At 42.1% G+C, this 16,064-nt stretch overlaps 1 protein-coding gene across 15 annotated transcripts in view; it reads left to right on the forward strand.

The window, feature by feature from the left end:
• The window catches only part of Erc2 (ELKS/RAB6-interacting/CAST family member 2), an 880,091-nt gene that overhangs the window by 652,326 nt on the left and 211,701 nt on the right, over nucleotides 1-16,064 (forward strand). The window lies entirely within an intron of this gene.

Here is a 16,064-nt window from a genome sequence, read left to right on the forward strand (position 1 = left end):
TTCTTTAATCTACAGGCCAAATTAACTCCAATTGAGTTGAGAATGGTCACAGCTCACATTGTGTTGTTTGACAGAAAGGCTGAAGAATTTCAGATCTCCTTAACAAAATAGAGAGACATTGGGCACCTGCATCTACTGTTGATAGTTTTTCTATCATGTTGCGAGATTTTAAAAGGTTTTAAGTAAAAATGAGTAACTGTTATATACATATGTATTTTTTCTTAAAAGCAAATTAAATTCATATTCCTAATAACATCTTGTAAATTCTTCAACCCTTTCCAGAATGTCTTTTTGGCTATGACAATTCATTTGAATAATGGGCTTAAGTATTCAAAAGAGCCTGCTCAGAAATTAAGGGAGGCAGTCAAACTTTAGAATGGAGTCACTGTCTTGGACATACTACCAGTTGTATGAAGTAGCTCTTTCTCCCCCCACTCATCAGACAAATTAGTTCTCCTTGTCTTGCTTACACTTGCTTTGTATAAGGAGGTGAAATTTTGATAATGTGATAAACACTAGGAATGGAATGAATAACCATGTAGAGGAAAATACAATAATTTAAGAATACCGTTATTTAGCACACACACACCTCACCCTTCTTTAAGATGATTTTTTTCCTTTGAAGGTTGGTGGTTTCAGTACATCTGTCTTTTAACTAATAGTAGTAGATTGTTGAACTACACTAAAATGGTTATAATAATTTAAGTTTATATTTATAACAGAAGTAAGTGTTCATTATGAATGAAACTGACTGTGCTAACTGGCTTATCTGTTCTCTGTCGTGCAATACCCATTAAGAGGGTAAATACAAGTTGGGTATTCTTTACCCAGAAAGTATAGGACCTGAAGTTTGCATCTTGCGCTTTTCCCCATGTTTGGGAATACTTGCATATGCATGATGAGACATCTTGAGGATTGAACCCAATCGATCATACTTTAAATCTATTTGGAAACATCCATGGCTTTTCCTTCCATAAATTCCTAGTTGAGATTTCTATCAATCATTTGATCTGTTGATTTACCGCAGACTTGGTAAGTTTGGTTCAAATGGTGGAAGCAGTGTTTGTCACAAAGCTTCTTTATATCAGATATTATTTGAGATTAATCATATATATATATATAGAGAGAGAGAGACAGACAGACAGACAGACAGACAGACAGACAGACAGAGACAGAGAGAGAGATGTAGAGATATCTATCATTCTTACATGGACTTTAGAAGACATAGCTTTGCCGTTTGTAGGCAGGAATACAGAGAGTAATGCCACCTAATCATTCTAGGATCTCGCAGTTTGACAGGTGCCACCTCATGTGACCCTATCAATAGACTTGGTACTTGGTGGCATTTCAGTTGTGTAGACCTAACAGCCAGGGTGTCTAAAACAAGTGACTGGTCCAACCTGCACATCTAATTCAGGTGACATTTTATTGAAGACCTATGGTCTACTTTTTAGGTGCTCTCTCCTTCATACTAACAAACAAAGTAGATTGGAGGTTCAGGTTTCCCTCTGTCTTCTCACTGGAGTTGAGACCTAATAGTCCATTTGGGAACACTTTGTGTTAGGCTGTGCCTGCCGAGCCTTAGCAGTCTGAGACTATTTTCAAGAAAGGTGGCTAGAAGCTTTTGGATTTGGCTTGATTCCCTGGGCAACTAAATGATAATCATCCATGTCCCAATATAGATCTTTGCTGGGCTCTTTCCACTGACAGTAAGTAGCATTGTGACTAAGGGATGAGCCACCCGTTGAGATCCAGCCAAGTCTGTTCTGTTGTATATTTTCCTGTGTTGAGGAAGGGGTATCACCAATCAGAACAACTACAAATTACTTGTTTTATTTTGAAAACTTAGAAAAATTCAGACTGGGTTGAAGAAATGGCTCAGCAGTTAAGAGCCTGGCCTGCATTGACCTGGCAGGGGACCCAAGTTTAGTTCCCAGAATCAATCCTGGGCAACTTACAATGACCAGTAATGCCACCTCTAGAACATCCAGTGTCATCTTCTGATCCCTGAGGGCACCTGCACCCAAGGACACAGACTTAAAAATTTTTAAACCATTAAGAAAAATAACTCCAGACTGCCTAGGTTCAAATCATCCCTTTCCAATTTAGACGTTTTAACTTGGCCAAGTTGACTCACTCTTTTCTGTTTTGTTTTGTTTTTTCTTATTTGTCATATGGGACAAAATAATATCTACATCCATAGGTTACTGTATGATTGAATAAGTTAATACAATAAGAGCACTCAATATCCAGCGCTGATGTATGTTGGCTATGAGATTCCTATAGCAGGATCTACAGGTGTTCAGAATGCTGGACAACACTGATCAGCTGACTTGGAATGGACCAATCAGCTTCTGTGAATAAAGTCAGTGGATAAACCAGCTTTGCTTGGTAGTAATCACCCATTCTATAATAGAAATCCTCCTCCCATGGCCAGGGACAGCTCTTTCTCTGAAACAGGAAGGAAGGTTCTCATTAACTGGTAACAGCCATCTTCACACAATGAAGAAATAGACCCTATGGATAATAGGATCACTAGAGTAAATCAGTAGTCTGGCCTCCAGCTCATAGATATTCCCTTTCTTTTGGTGTGACCCTATTATTACTAGTGTGTTTCCAGTGATGAGAATACCAGGCCATATCTAATTGACCTGTATTTGATCAACTAGGGTATTTTGGTTTTGGGGTTTTTTTTTTGTCCAGAAAAGTCAACTATTACTCCTTTTCCACTAAACCTGGAATTATAAAAAGTTATGATATAAATTTAGGGCTTTCCAAGAGAGGTTTAGGATTTCCTGCCACTGGAGTAACCTTATTACCCACCTTCCCAATGCTCCTTCACCAGCTCTCTCCCTTGATCTCTAGGTGCCCCTCTAAGTCTTACCTTGATCGCTAAAGATTGCTAAGCTAGTGAGAATCAGTTCCAGCTTCAGTCCCAAGGAATGAATGGAAACATATGCCGAGTTACACAGTGTATCCTTTGCTAGAATTTTCTCTCTTGGGATTGTTCAAGATGACCTACGGTTGTTGCAGAAAAACCTTCAGAGATAGGGTGGGCTAGCCTCTCAGCAGTGGGGCATTATTGCTCAGCAGCTACCGTGCAGACTTCCTTCTTACCTGTCTGTGGAAGCATCATTGAGACCTAGTTGAAATCCCAGGGCGCTCTTGGAAAGGCATCCCAAGAATTCACTCTAGTGGAGAGGTAAGGAGGGGACTGCCATGTTCTTGAGTCTTCACTGGCACTGTCATTCTATTGTTCATACATTCCGGCATTTGCTATATTGCATGTGTTAAAAGCCCAATTGTTCTAGCAGGAACAATGAAGAATAAGGCTGCGGCTGTAATATTTCACGTTGGACCTTCCATTCATCTTTACGTTCAGTTTTCCTAATGGCTGAAATTAACCAACTCAGCTTTTTCTTCCTTCTCTGATTACTGAGGGACCCAGGGAAGACCTGAAGCTCATGCTGAATATAGGCCATTTGTGGAACCAAGAAGTAGTCTATCCATATCCTAAAGATATCATATCTGAAACAGACATTAGCAGGGGAATAATCATTAAGTCAAAACCATTTTTAAGTCATTCTCAACTGTGTTTAAGTAAATGCCAAACAGTTTTTGAAGAGAAAGATGGGCCTCCATCTGTGTAAGATAGAGAAGGACTGAACATGTTTTCTTAGATGTATCTTAATTGTAGTAATATTCAACAATAGAATGAGTGCTTCCTAGACTTTGAATATTGTGAACCAAATTACAGAATAGTGTCTTTGAAAACAACATATGCTTGACAATATAATTATGCTTATTAAATTAAATATAACTATTCAAATATTAACATCACTTAAGAAAAGAGCATGTTAGTAACAAAATTGAGCAAAAGCAATTACGAAACTTCAGAACAGAGGTTTTCTTTCTTCTCCAGAAAAGATGTTAACCATCTTAATCCCAACACCTATTGCTTGTGTGTGTGCACACCTAAATATGTGTGTGCATGTATATGTTTAACCACTAGTCTTTGAGTTGACACTCATAAATGACTTGATTTGAATCTAAGCAATACTGGACAGGCTACCTTAAATGCCCTTCTGCTATAATGAGATTGATGACTGCCATACGTGCCATCACAGAGCCTTCATCCTGTAGCTGATGGAAGCAGAAGCAGAGATCCACAGCCAAGCACTAAGCCAAGTCTACCTGTAGAGAGGGAGGAGTGATGAGCAAAGAGGTCAAGACCATATTGAGGAAACCCACAGCAGCAGCTGACATGAACAAGTGGGAGCTCACAGACTACAGAATGACAATTGGGGAACCTGCATAAGACCAAACTAGAACCCCCTGAACATGGACATCAGTTGGGGGGCCTGGACAGTCTATTTGGAGCCCATTCCCCATGGAGGGATGCTCTCTCAGCCTAGATACAGGGAGGATGGCCTAGGTCCTGCCCCAAATGATGTGACACACTTTGATCATCTCCCATAGGGGGCATCACCCTCTCTGAGGAGTAGATGGAGGGTGGGATTGGGGGGTTGGTGGGGAGAATGGGAGGACTTGGAGAGAGAGGTAACTGGGATTGTTATATTAAAATAAGATTGTTTTTTAAATTTAAATAAAGACTATAAAAATAGTAAAAATAAATAAATAAATTACTTGGTTTGACCACACTTTTCCTTTGCTGATCTCCCAGCACCTGAAAGCAATGAATCTTACAAATATGTAAATTAGTAATATGTTAGTTACATTCCCCTTAGCCTTTCCTCAGATAAGCCATCTGATAGTCACCCTGCCTCCTATTCCCTCCCTAGTCCCTCACGGTCCTTCCTGCCTTCATACTAAGTCATCATTATCATCCTCTGCAAAGCCTGCTCCAAACTCCCAGACAAACGGACATTTCTTTCTTACCACACCCAAGAATGTTAAGAAAGGTCCAGGAGTCCAGACTCTGGAATCAGACCTGGATTCCAATTCCAGCTCCTTTAAAAGTAAGGTCTTGCGTATTCCATCCAAACCCCACGGCCTCACCGTTCAACCTCACCGCGGCAGGGCTAGCTCTGTTAAAGGCTGTCTTGAAAGGATGAAATCAAACAGCGTGCTTTATTGTGTCTTACCGATTTGTACAGTAATCACAGGGAGAATAATCACAAGGAGAATCGTCGGTGATTACTTAGCCTCTCCCCTCACTGGGTCAAAAACCAACCGTTATTTGTCTAATTCTATTACTTTAGTTTTCACATTCATTCACTTTACTTGCTAGAATAATTTATAAGCCTCATCTGTTGCTTATGTCTCCTAGCATATGTATGGTACTCTGTGATTGTCAAATTGACTCGAATGTGGTAGACACCAGGGTATTGGTTGACAATATGAGATGGTCCTTCTGTGACATCCCTGAAAGCAAGCACTCATCTTTAAGGGAGCGTGTGCTTTCTGGGCCTTTCATCACTGGGACTTTGGAAAAGCCCACTTAAAAGTAGTGCAGTCCGAGTCTTCTTTTCCTCCTGCCTCGTGTCTTGTGACTCAAGGTTCAGATCTAAGCAGAGGTCCTGCTTGTAAGCTGGGCAGCCTCAGGGCTGTCCCAGGAGGTGGATGATTTGGTCTCAGGGCAATGAGCAAGCACGTCAGCACCACAGAGAATGGGAGTCAGTGTCAGCGGACGCTTTCTCACTAAGTAGTTTTCCAGGCCTAGGGCCTTCTGTAACAGGCTGAGTTCCGTCACTACTTTGGTCTTCTCGTCCCCTCCCCCACTCCTCCAATTTGTGTCACAGGCTCTGCTGAACAGAGGGTTAATTGCCTCTAGTGGTGGAAAGTGAATTGCCTCAGCCTTTTAAATCTTCAAGGATAAAAGTGTTATCCATCAGCGCGTGGTATAAACAGCTGAACAAGCAAAAATGCCAATAACGCTCCCTTTACTGTGAAAGATATTAGATTGAAACATGAAGTTGTCAATATTCATCTATTTCTGACCCATAAAAACAGTGTACTTCCTGGCCAGGAGTTGGTGGCGTATACCTTTTATCCCAGTATTCAAGAAGCAGAGGCAGGCAGATCTCTGTGAGTTCGAGGCCAGCCTGGTCTATTTAGTGAGATCCAGGACAGTCAAAACTCCATAGAGAGATCCTGTCCCAACCCTCACCCCCTTAAAATGAAAACCTTCCTATCACTCATCTCACCAGTTATATGAGGCTAAGTTTTCTGCTTGTCCTTAAGTCTCTGCTTTGTGCTAGAAACCAGAATACAGACAGTAGAGCTTGTTAATATATTGTTGCTATGGCTCATTCCAACACAGGGCATGGAAAGCGTAATGCCCTGTGGGTCCTTGTGCACAGCCAGTGGACAGATAAGTAGGATGTACAGGTATCTAATCTTCCCTGAGAGCCTGCTTTTGTTCTTCATAATAAAAGGCCATTTCTTGGTATTGTGTGCCCATCACTGCTGCCTCGGGGCTGTGTGAAGGGTCTCTGAGGTTGGCAGGATCATACTGAAGCAGGGATAGCATTTACCCTGTTTGTACGTTTATCCCCAGGACCTGGTACCCAGGAGCCCTTGTGAAATGTATGCTAACTGAATCGAAAGAATCAAAGACCCCAACTCTGGTCGTCCATCTGGTTAGTTATTGCTCATGTGGTCAGGAAACAGCCACTCTGGAAGAGGGTATTCAGTTCAGATTGGACTTTCTAATTTGGTATCAGAAATATTGCCACTTGCGGTGCTCACGCCTCCCGGATGGGAGTTTCACTGTCACGGCCACAGGGCCGCCCTTACTGTAAATCCCCGAGATGGCTTTCTATACTGTTATACTTTGGGCTGGTTTCCTCCCAATTCTTTCCAGATGTGAAACATACAGGTAGGTTACCAGATTCTCATTTTGTGGTTTTCTGGTTTTGGATTCCCTTGCCCATTGACATGAAGCTCTCTGGTAGTGTCCCGTACAAAGTAGTCACGAATCTAGACATTTCAGGGATCTCTCTATTATCTCTGGGTTTGCTGACTGAGTTCCACTGTTCTTCTCTGCTGATATCTCTACCAGTTGCTTAACGTCCCGAGACTTAAGGTATATGGTGTAGCAGCACAAGTCAATGCCTCTGGGACTTGGGCTCTGAAATCCATTCACAGCCATCAAATAAACTCCTGTTCCCCTGTTTATATTAAGGCCACACTATACTGGCAAAATCTCACCAGGAGAAACATTGTTCTCCTTAGTTTTCTCTCCCGCCGATGCACACAGCAAATGGAGGTGAATGGGCATCGGATGGGCTGCTTTTGGTTTTGTGATAGCATCTTAAGAGTTTCTCCAGTTTGTTCAGAGCTGTGATTAACACAGTTTTGCTTCCTTCTCTCTCAGTGTTCAAGCATGTGTGTGGAATCTCAGTCATTTGGCCCATAAATAATTTTCTGAAAAGCCCATCCTCTTGGTGTTCTTGCATAGGATTTATAATCTGTTTCATTATGGATTTTTTTTTTAACCAGCCCCATGGCAAGCACATAAATGCCGAAGCAACTTTGTGTTCAGTAAGTGACCTCCTTCTAAAGTAAGGTCAATAAAAGCATTAAAAAAAAAAAAAACAACTGGCCAACTGAAGTCTATTACCTTTGGCTAATTCCTCTAGCAGGCCTAAGCTGATATCAATAAATGGTCATTGATAAGGGATCTTTCAAATCTGCATTTTCATCAAAAGAAGAAGGGTTGGCAGAAACAACTAGAATTTAAGATGAATCTCTCTCCTTCGGCAATGCCCTTTCTTTTTGAAATCTGAGTGCCTTTTGGTACTTTTTTAATAATGATGGATTTTAGACTTGAAGCAAGAGGGGTGGCAAGAAAAAGGAGATGACAGTATTTATGGCAATGGCCACGAGATGGCAGACCTCCAGCCCAGACGTCTCAGAGTATCACCGCATGAGCGGTTCCATCTTTGTGGAGGATGCCTTAAGAGCCCCCCCCCCGCCCGCCCCCCAAAAAGGTTACCCTGAGTTATTAGCCAGTTCATTGTGTGACATCGAGAGCGAAGAGCTCCCAGCTAGAGGCTCCTCTGTCAGCCTGTCTTCAAGTGGGCGTTATGCCTCCCTACTCTTCCCTGCCACCTCACTTTTGCCTGGCCACCACCACCATTCATAACACACACACATGTTTGTCTCCTTCCCCGGGTGTTCGCGCCTGCCCTTTTCCTCACGTGAACCAAAAGCATGCCAAATGAAATGAAATGCGTGTCAAAGGAAACTCAATTCTATATAATTTTATCGACAAAGTCGTCCCCACGGGGTCTTAAGCTCTGTTTGCCCTTAGATGCTACAGAAACGAGATTCTACAGTGCACTCCTGTGCCGCGCACCTTTCCTTCTCGAAGCAGGAGGACGACGGTGTATTTCTGGTTTTCGTTATAATTTGGCCTGTGGTAGTAGTGGGATCCGTGTAAATGTAAATAAGCAAAGGAGGCTTTATTTCATGTTCACCTGAAGAAGAGGACTATCAGGGCTGGAGACATGGCTCAGTGATTAAGAGCACTCACTGCTTACTTACTTCCAGAGCGCCACAGTTCAGCTCCCAGCACCCACATCTGGTATCCTACTCTGCCTGGGACTCCAGCTCCAGGGAACCCCACCACCCCGCCCCCAGGTTCCGTTAGTATCCATACACACACACACACACACACACACACACACACACACACACACACACAAAACAAAATTAGATCTGAATGAAAAAAATGGAAATATCTAGCATTCTGTTGCTTCCTGTAAAAAACAAATACATGAGTAGTTCCAAATGTACAGTATAAGGGAAATTAAAGTACATACTTTGGACAATTTTATACATACACAAATATGTATGTACACATACCCACTTGCTAATAAAAGAAACAAGTAAACAAGAGCCCTGTTGGCTAAGCCTTGAAATCTCTGGTAATTTCTGAACACCAACCAAAAAGTTAATGCCTTTGGACAAATCTCTTGGCAGCAACTGGTCACCACAGGCAGTAGATTTCTTTTAGGTAGACCCTGAGCAAAGTTTGCCCCCAGGGAAGTCCAGGTGTAAATCACTTCTCACTGTCAGTCATCCACAGCCTCCCAGGTCTGTGGGGTTGAGTTTCACATAGAATGGTCTTACTGGAGGGAAATGGCAGCGGAGAGTCCTTCTCATTATACAAGACAAACGATGGAGATGATCAAGCATGTGACATCTAACCATGTCCTTGTGGTGGAGGATAGAAGTCCATTCCACTCACTCCCTCCTTGCCTTCTAGACTTAGCAATTAATGTAAAGATTGTATTTTGCATGCATGTCTGTGTGACGGGCTTTGATTCCCCTAGAACTGGAGTTACAGACTATTGTGAGCTGCCATGTGGGTTCTGGGAATTGAACCCCAGGTCCTCTGGAAGAGCAGCCAGTGCTCTTAACGGCTCAGCTGTCTCTCCAGCTCCCTGTAAAGAATTTTTTAAATGGGAGTATTTTGTTGTTGTTTGACATTGGTTAGACTGTGTTCTTGACCTTGACTTTTAAAAGGTTGCCTTTCAGAACACATTCCCATTTCCCCAAATTCTCATGCTGCATGAAATCACATCTTTCCCACTTCTGTGTGGCCTTTTGGCTGGAGTGATCTTGAACAGTTATTAACCAAGTCAGGCCTGGCTGTCTGGGATGCCACTCTCCTGTGGTACACAGACCCTTTTCTCCACTCAAAAGCTGTTTTCTCCTTTAAGTTTGTTTGTGAAACAGATGTCAGCTCATGAAAGTCAAATGCTCCCTCAACAGAAACCAATTTTAGGAGTTTCTTTGAAATACGGTCTTGAAAGTAAGAGACTCATTACATGTTTAGATATATTAAATACAAAGAGGGACCTGGCATACAATGAGGCAAAACTTTCAAATCTCTACATTTGGTGGTGTCCGTGTTCTGTAATAGTAAGTGCTAGCATATATCACATGGCCTAGTCAGAAACTGAACAAAAGTCTTTGTGTGCATTGTCACATTTAATTTTTGTAGTTATTCTTCTTGGTTCACTTGCAAGGAAATCTAAGGTTCAGAGACATTAAATGATTACCCACTTATGAAAACAGTAGGCGATGTCGGCATGCAGATCCGGGAATATTTGGTTGTAAAACTCAGGCACTAAGGATTGGTAGCTTCTCTGAATGACCCTAGTGGTCTTTCATTTCCGAGGGTAAGCTTCTTCTCAAGAAGCTAAGGCACTGTAAGAAAACCCACCCTTCACTCTCCTACCGTGCCCCAACTTCTCTTCCCCCTCTCCTCTGCTCGTCTTCCATTCCCTGCCTCCATCTCTCGCTTTGGGACCGAGCCCACAGTCGTAATCAGTCATACCTCCCTGGGAGACTTAGGTAACTAGACAACAGTCCCTCCCACACTTCTGTCACACATTGCCTCTTTGTCAACGTGTTCAAGGGGATAGAAATTGTCTGGATGATTTAGGGTTGGGCTCGTGGCTCTTCCTGATACCCTGCTTCCTCTGGCCTTGAACCTTGTTCAACAAGGGAGATCACTGGGCTTCATGTTCCCCAACACTTGCACATCTGTAAAGTTAAGCATGCTAGCATTTGCTGTCCCAGTGCCACAGGTGTCACTGTGTGAGAGCTAGCTTTCCAGGACGTTTGCACTTGGAGCAACCTAGCTCCAAGAGCAAACTGCATTATAGATCTGGCCCCTAGAGGCTGACCTTTATGAATCTGCTCTGTTCTTTATCCCTGATGAGACTCAAATGTGTCTCACCTTGTATACGACACCTTGTGCAAGCTGCTTCACTTTTTTGCTAAGGGTCTTATACTGGTACAACACATCATTGCATCAGTAGGCGGGGTGAATATTAATTAATACAAAAGGCCACTTCTATCTCCAGTTGTGGTTTGAAAGGATACCTTTAAGACAGAGGCAAGCGAACCACCCTTTCCAGGAGCGAACGCAGCAAACCTCCACCCAGCACTAACCCTAAGGGTGAGAGAGAGGCTGTTTGGAACAACATCTTTCGTCACCGTCTGTCTTAAGTCACCTCCTACTGAACTTACGGTTGAAGATTCAGGGTCATAAGGGAAAGAAAACAACAATTAACTGGGAAAAGTTGATTGAGCGGATTTTTTTTCCCACAGTCTGATTGGAGCATGACTGCCTGAGGCTGGGCACCATACATAATGTGGGTGCACCCTCATATGTCATTATCCAAACGTTTCTTAATGGAATGCATTTTTTCAAGCATCTGCTTTTGTAATTGAGTGTGTTCATAAAGATGGGTCAACTAACTCAAACAAGAGACCACAAGAGAGAAAAAAAAATGTGTTCATGCTTCTGCTCCAGTCCAATTTATAACAGCCCCTAATTGGGTTACTTCACTTGCAAGTCTTAAAATTAATTTTAGATCCCCTCTCCAAGCTCAACAGAATGACAGCAGCAGGGAGTGAAACAGAAATGTTTACAATGTGCCGTTTAAATTGACGGCAGTTAAGTGTCCTGGCTGTGTATTACTGTCAGCCGATACCGAAACTCTCCTTGGGAGGGTTAGCCATGGGCGACACACAAAAGGAGACATTTATCGAGGCAGAAGGTAGCCTTCAGCCCTTTTTGTGCTAGTCCCTGGAGGATGTTTTCCAGGGTGGCTAAGACCATTTTTTCCCCCTGTGTTTTATTAGCTGTGTCTTGACTACCTCCTACAAAGTGATTGACAGTTTAGGGTTATTAAGTGTGTTCCTGTGCATATTTTTATCCATTGTTAACCCCTGCTAAATGCATGGGGGGCACAGAACTCCTCCTTTTCCCCCTCCATTGTTGCCCATATTTGTTAAAGAAGTTATTCTCCTTGACGTTTGTTTAGGCTGCGCTTTGATAAAATGCTGTCTATGCTCCACTTTCTCAGCTTGGCACACAGCAGACCCATAGATTTATTTCTCTTTGCATTATCTTATCTTCTTTGCTAGCATATTTGGGCTTCCTTTTCATATTTTAAGCTATATTTTGGTGCACAGACAGATTACCTCAGTAACTGTATACTAATGTATAGCAGTGTTCAAAAGATAATGTTGCAAGCTTCCAGTACATACTTACCCGTACTAAATGACCAAGGATGTATTTATATGTAATTCTTACGTTGTCTGTGAATTAAAAAAAAAAAAGATAGTCTGAGTGCGGAAAGTGCTTTAAAGGGCTGGCAACATTTCCTGTTGATGAGACAGAATCGATTTCTGAAGCAGGGTACACCCCGCCCTGGATCCAGGAGGCAATGAATTTTCTGAAAAATGAAGAATTTTTCTTTGTTTATAGTCAAGTGTGTTTTGTCATTTGTGTAGTCTTCTAAGTTGGAATTTTTTAAAATGGTGGTTCATAACTGCAAATATTTTAAGTTTTCAAGTGGCTCAACCAAAAATCTCCACTTGGGGAGAAGCACAGAAATAGTTAGCAGTGTATTGTCTCTGCAGACCTTCACATGCTTCGGAGAATGACTTGAGTGTGGGTGCTCTGTGGCAGTGGATTGTCAAGTGGGCTCCCAGGGACCATAAAGGCACAGATGTGGGCTGGCAGAATAAAGCTCATCTTTACTAAAGTGTGCTCATTATCACTCCAAAAATGAAGGCCTTTGAAGCAAAGATAACAGAAACTCGTAACTGCACTGAGTTTGTGTCAACGTGATTTAAAAATACCGTAGGTAGAACTGTTTGTGGAGATTTTCTCCAGCCATCTTGTAAAGCTGGTTGGACAAAGTGCAACCTAGAGTGTTGGCCGTGCTCATAAGTGACTGTGCGAATGCAGACAGGGATCGTCTTGACCGTTGCAAATGCCCTGATGGGTAATGGCGTCATACATTTTTATGCTTATGCATTTTTGTTACCTTCTGATACTTGTTGCTTCAAAGAATACAGTTATTTACCATAAATTTCTATATGTGTTAAGGGGAATCATATTAATTTTGGCCAATATTTAAGTGAGGGTTTCAAAATGTATCTGATCTTTATTAAATAAATTTTACTGGAAGCTTTATAATTGTATTATAAGACAGTTTGGTCAACCAAAATAAAAAATATGAAGAATCAAATGGATTATTTTCATGAATATTAATGTTGGTGAATGGCCTTGAAAATACTTTTACAAAAATGTTTTATGAGTTCTATTTGGTGATAGCATCTATAAAGAATTAGAAAATAATTTGTATTTTCCTTTAGCACTAAAGTGAGAATTAAAAGTTTATTTACTGGGACTAGTTATGTAGCTCAGTGTTTAAGTGCCTGTCAGGAATATCTAATGCCCTGGCTCAATTCCTGGTGATAATAATAATGATAATAATATCATTATATTTGTGACTCATCATAATTTATAACGATACTATTATATTCATAATGATATTGTTATTGTTATTGGGAATTTTAATAATCCAATAAAAGGAAAAGTAAGTACTAAACGCTTAGAAAGGGGAAGTTTTGAATGATCGGTGTTTGGGTTATGGTAACATTTAGAGGTTGTTACTAAAGCTGTGCAGTATCAAACTCTGGATGAGGAAAATTGGCAAAGGGGGCAAAAGCAGACACCAAATCCTTGTTAGGAGATTCCTGACATTTTTCCAGTGGGAGTCGATCTGGATTGCCCCAGACTTGCACACGTGAAAGCTGTGCCCCTGTCTCAACATCAAGGCTGAGGATGATAGGCAGTGCATAAGTAAACTTGGGGAGAACATTGAAACCTACAAACCTTTGGCAGCTTGTGCCTGATGTACCTGATCTCTCTTGGTGAGTTCAGGGATTTACTTAGAGTCCTCAACGTTTACTCTGATGGTGTTTTGGGGAGAAGGATAAGGCAGAAAGGAATAAGAGAAAGTTGTTTAAGGTAACTCTGTGCTTCTCACATCCACCATTCGGGATCCTGTTGGATACACACTGTTTCAAGAACTCGGGAAAGCTTGAGACACCTCTAGTGGCATGTAGCAGGCTCCCTATCTCTGTTGCAAGTGCAAGAGACGACAGTGACAGATGTAAAATAGTTTATTGCTCATAACTCAGAGATCAGTGTTAGCGTGTTTGCATCTATTCCACTAGCAACTGGTCCCACCGAGGCCAGAGGAACATGTTCACGCAGCTGTTTGTATGACAGGAGAGCAGCCCTGAGTTTAGGGAGCTTGACTACTTTGAAATGGGCAGTGGAATGTTTGTCCATGGTTCATCACTGTAATACGGCATAGCAAGCATATCTGCCCTTTGACCCAGAAGAGACTTCCTGTGTCCTTCCGTGCTCATTGTTGTACAAATAGCCCAGAAAGATTTGTCAGAAAAGAGGATGATACCATTGCTTCTAAAATGTACTGAGTCACAAGACCCCTGATGAGCAGTTTCCCAGCAAGCTTAAATGTTTTCACATGTCTCTTAAGACTTTTATCTGCATTGTCAGTGCGTTCATATAACCATAAAGAATATCCAGAGGGAGAAAGCACAATTTACAAGCTTCCTAAAACTGATCTTTTAAGTAACATCCATTAAGAAAATATTTTTGGTGCCAGCTTAGGGGTGGGAGTAAAATGTTGCAGTGACCTTGTGTGGTCTACCCAGGCCTGTTAGAGCGGCCAGCATTGGAATCGATTGGGAGGTTTAAATTAAGTGTCTCTTATTTTTCTCCCCATATAGAGAAATTTGGCTCAGTGGCTCAAAAACCTAATAAAAACATTTGCAGTTCTCAAGCTCCCTTTTGAAATGCGTATCTGTGAAGAGTCCACGGGTCATACAGCCTGGATGGAACCTGAGCGTATGGGCTCTCCCTAGTGTGAAGTCCACCCGGGCTTTTTAGCACGGTATTCTAGAGGAGTGTGCTGCTGCAGGGTGGTGAGCAGGCCTGCCATGTCAACATGTTATTTGGGGAAACCGGGCATTGATGCTGCTACAAGTAGTCTGAGCATGAGTGGAGGACAGAAAGACCCATGCGTATCCCTGTCATGAAAAGAGATGTGTGTGGGTGGGTGCGGGGAGGTCTCAGCAATCCAAATAAAGGCCACCTTGTTCAAATATCTAGAAGAGGGCAATTCTGATGACAGGGATAGGAAAGTACAACCCAGAAGCGTAACCAGGTTTTAGTCTTGGGACTTATATACATGAAAAGTTCCCAACATTGAGACTTCCCTAGAGCTATGAGGTTTTCTGAGGCATCTAGAATGTCTCATAAATGACTCAGGGAGTAGGGGCAGAGAAGGAATCAATGACACACACTAAAATAAAGCCATTTGCTTGTCAAAAAGTTGCCCCGGACTATCTCAGGTTGCAATTTGTAACAAATAACATTCCGAAAAGTAGACTCTAAAGATGGGAGGAAGCAGCTTGAAACTCCCAAATAGGCAATGATCATAAATAAGTCCAGAAGGAAAATTTTCATTTTTAATTTATTTATTATTTGTGTGTGTGTGAATACATGCATGTGCATGCATGTGCACGCACACACACACACACACACACACGCTTGAATGCATGATGATGAGGGAGGGAGTAGCACATATGGCAGGGTGTACATGTGGAAGTCAGAGGATGACTTTGTGGGGTTGGGTTGCGGGAGACTGAACGCAGGTTATCAGGCTTGTGACCCAGGTACCTCCAACTGCTGAGCCATCTGGCTGGCCTTAGATGTCTTGTTTTTGAAGAGGAAGAAGAAGGCCAATAATGTTTTCAAAGTTTGTAAAATAAAATAGTGAACATATCTACTAATGGAACCAATATTTTGAGCACCTACAGGTCTTCCTAGAAGCTGGAGCTACCAAGGATGGATGAGGTCTCAAGCTGATAGGGCATCACAAGTAACCAACATAAATTATCCTGTCAAGTGGTGAAGGGTCCCCTGGGGAACTTAAACAGTATGACGTTTAAGGCTGGCAGGTGGGGTGTAGAGGGAAGCCTTCCCGCCAGCCTGGTTCCAGAGCCGCATCAGTCCCAAATGAACACACGGGAGGCTGTATTAATTATGAAGCTGTTGGCCTTGCTTGTTTCTTACTGGCTAGCTCTGACTTAAGTATTTACTCCATAATTGTTAATCCAAGTATTTCTCTTACCGGAGAAAAGGGTCCGGACTTCTTGCTCACCCCTATGGCAGCTACATCTTGACTCCC

This window comes from Mesocricetus auratus, unplaced genomic scaffold (assembly GCF_017639785.1).
Source record: "Mesocricetus auratus isolate SY011 unplaced genomic scaffold, BCM_Maur_2.0 Super-Scaffold_100006, whole genome shotgun sequence".
NCBI classification, from domain to species: Eukaryota; Metazoa; Chordata; class Mammalia; order Rodentia; family Cricetidae; genus Mesocricetus; species Mesocricetus auratus.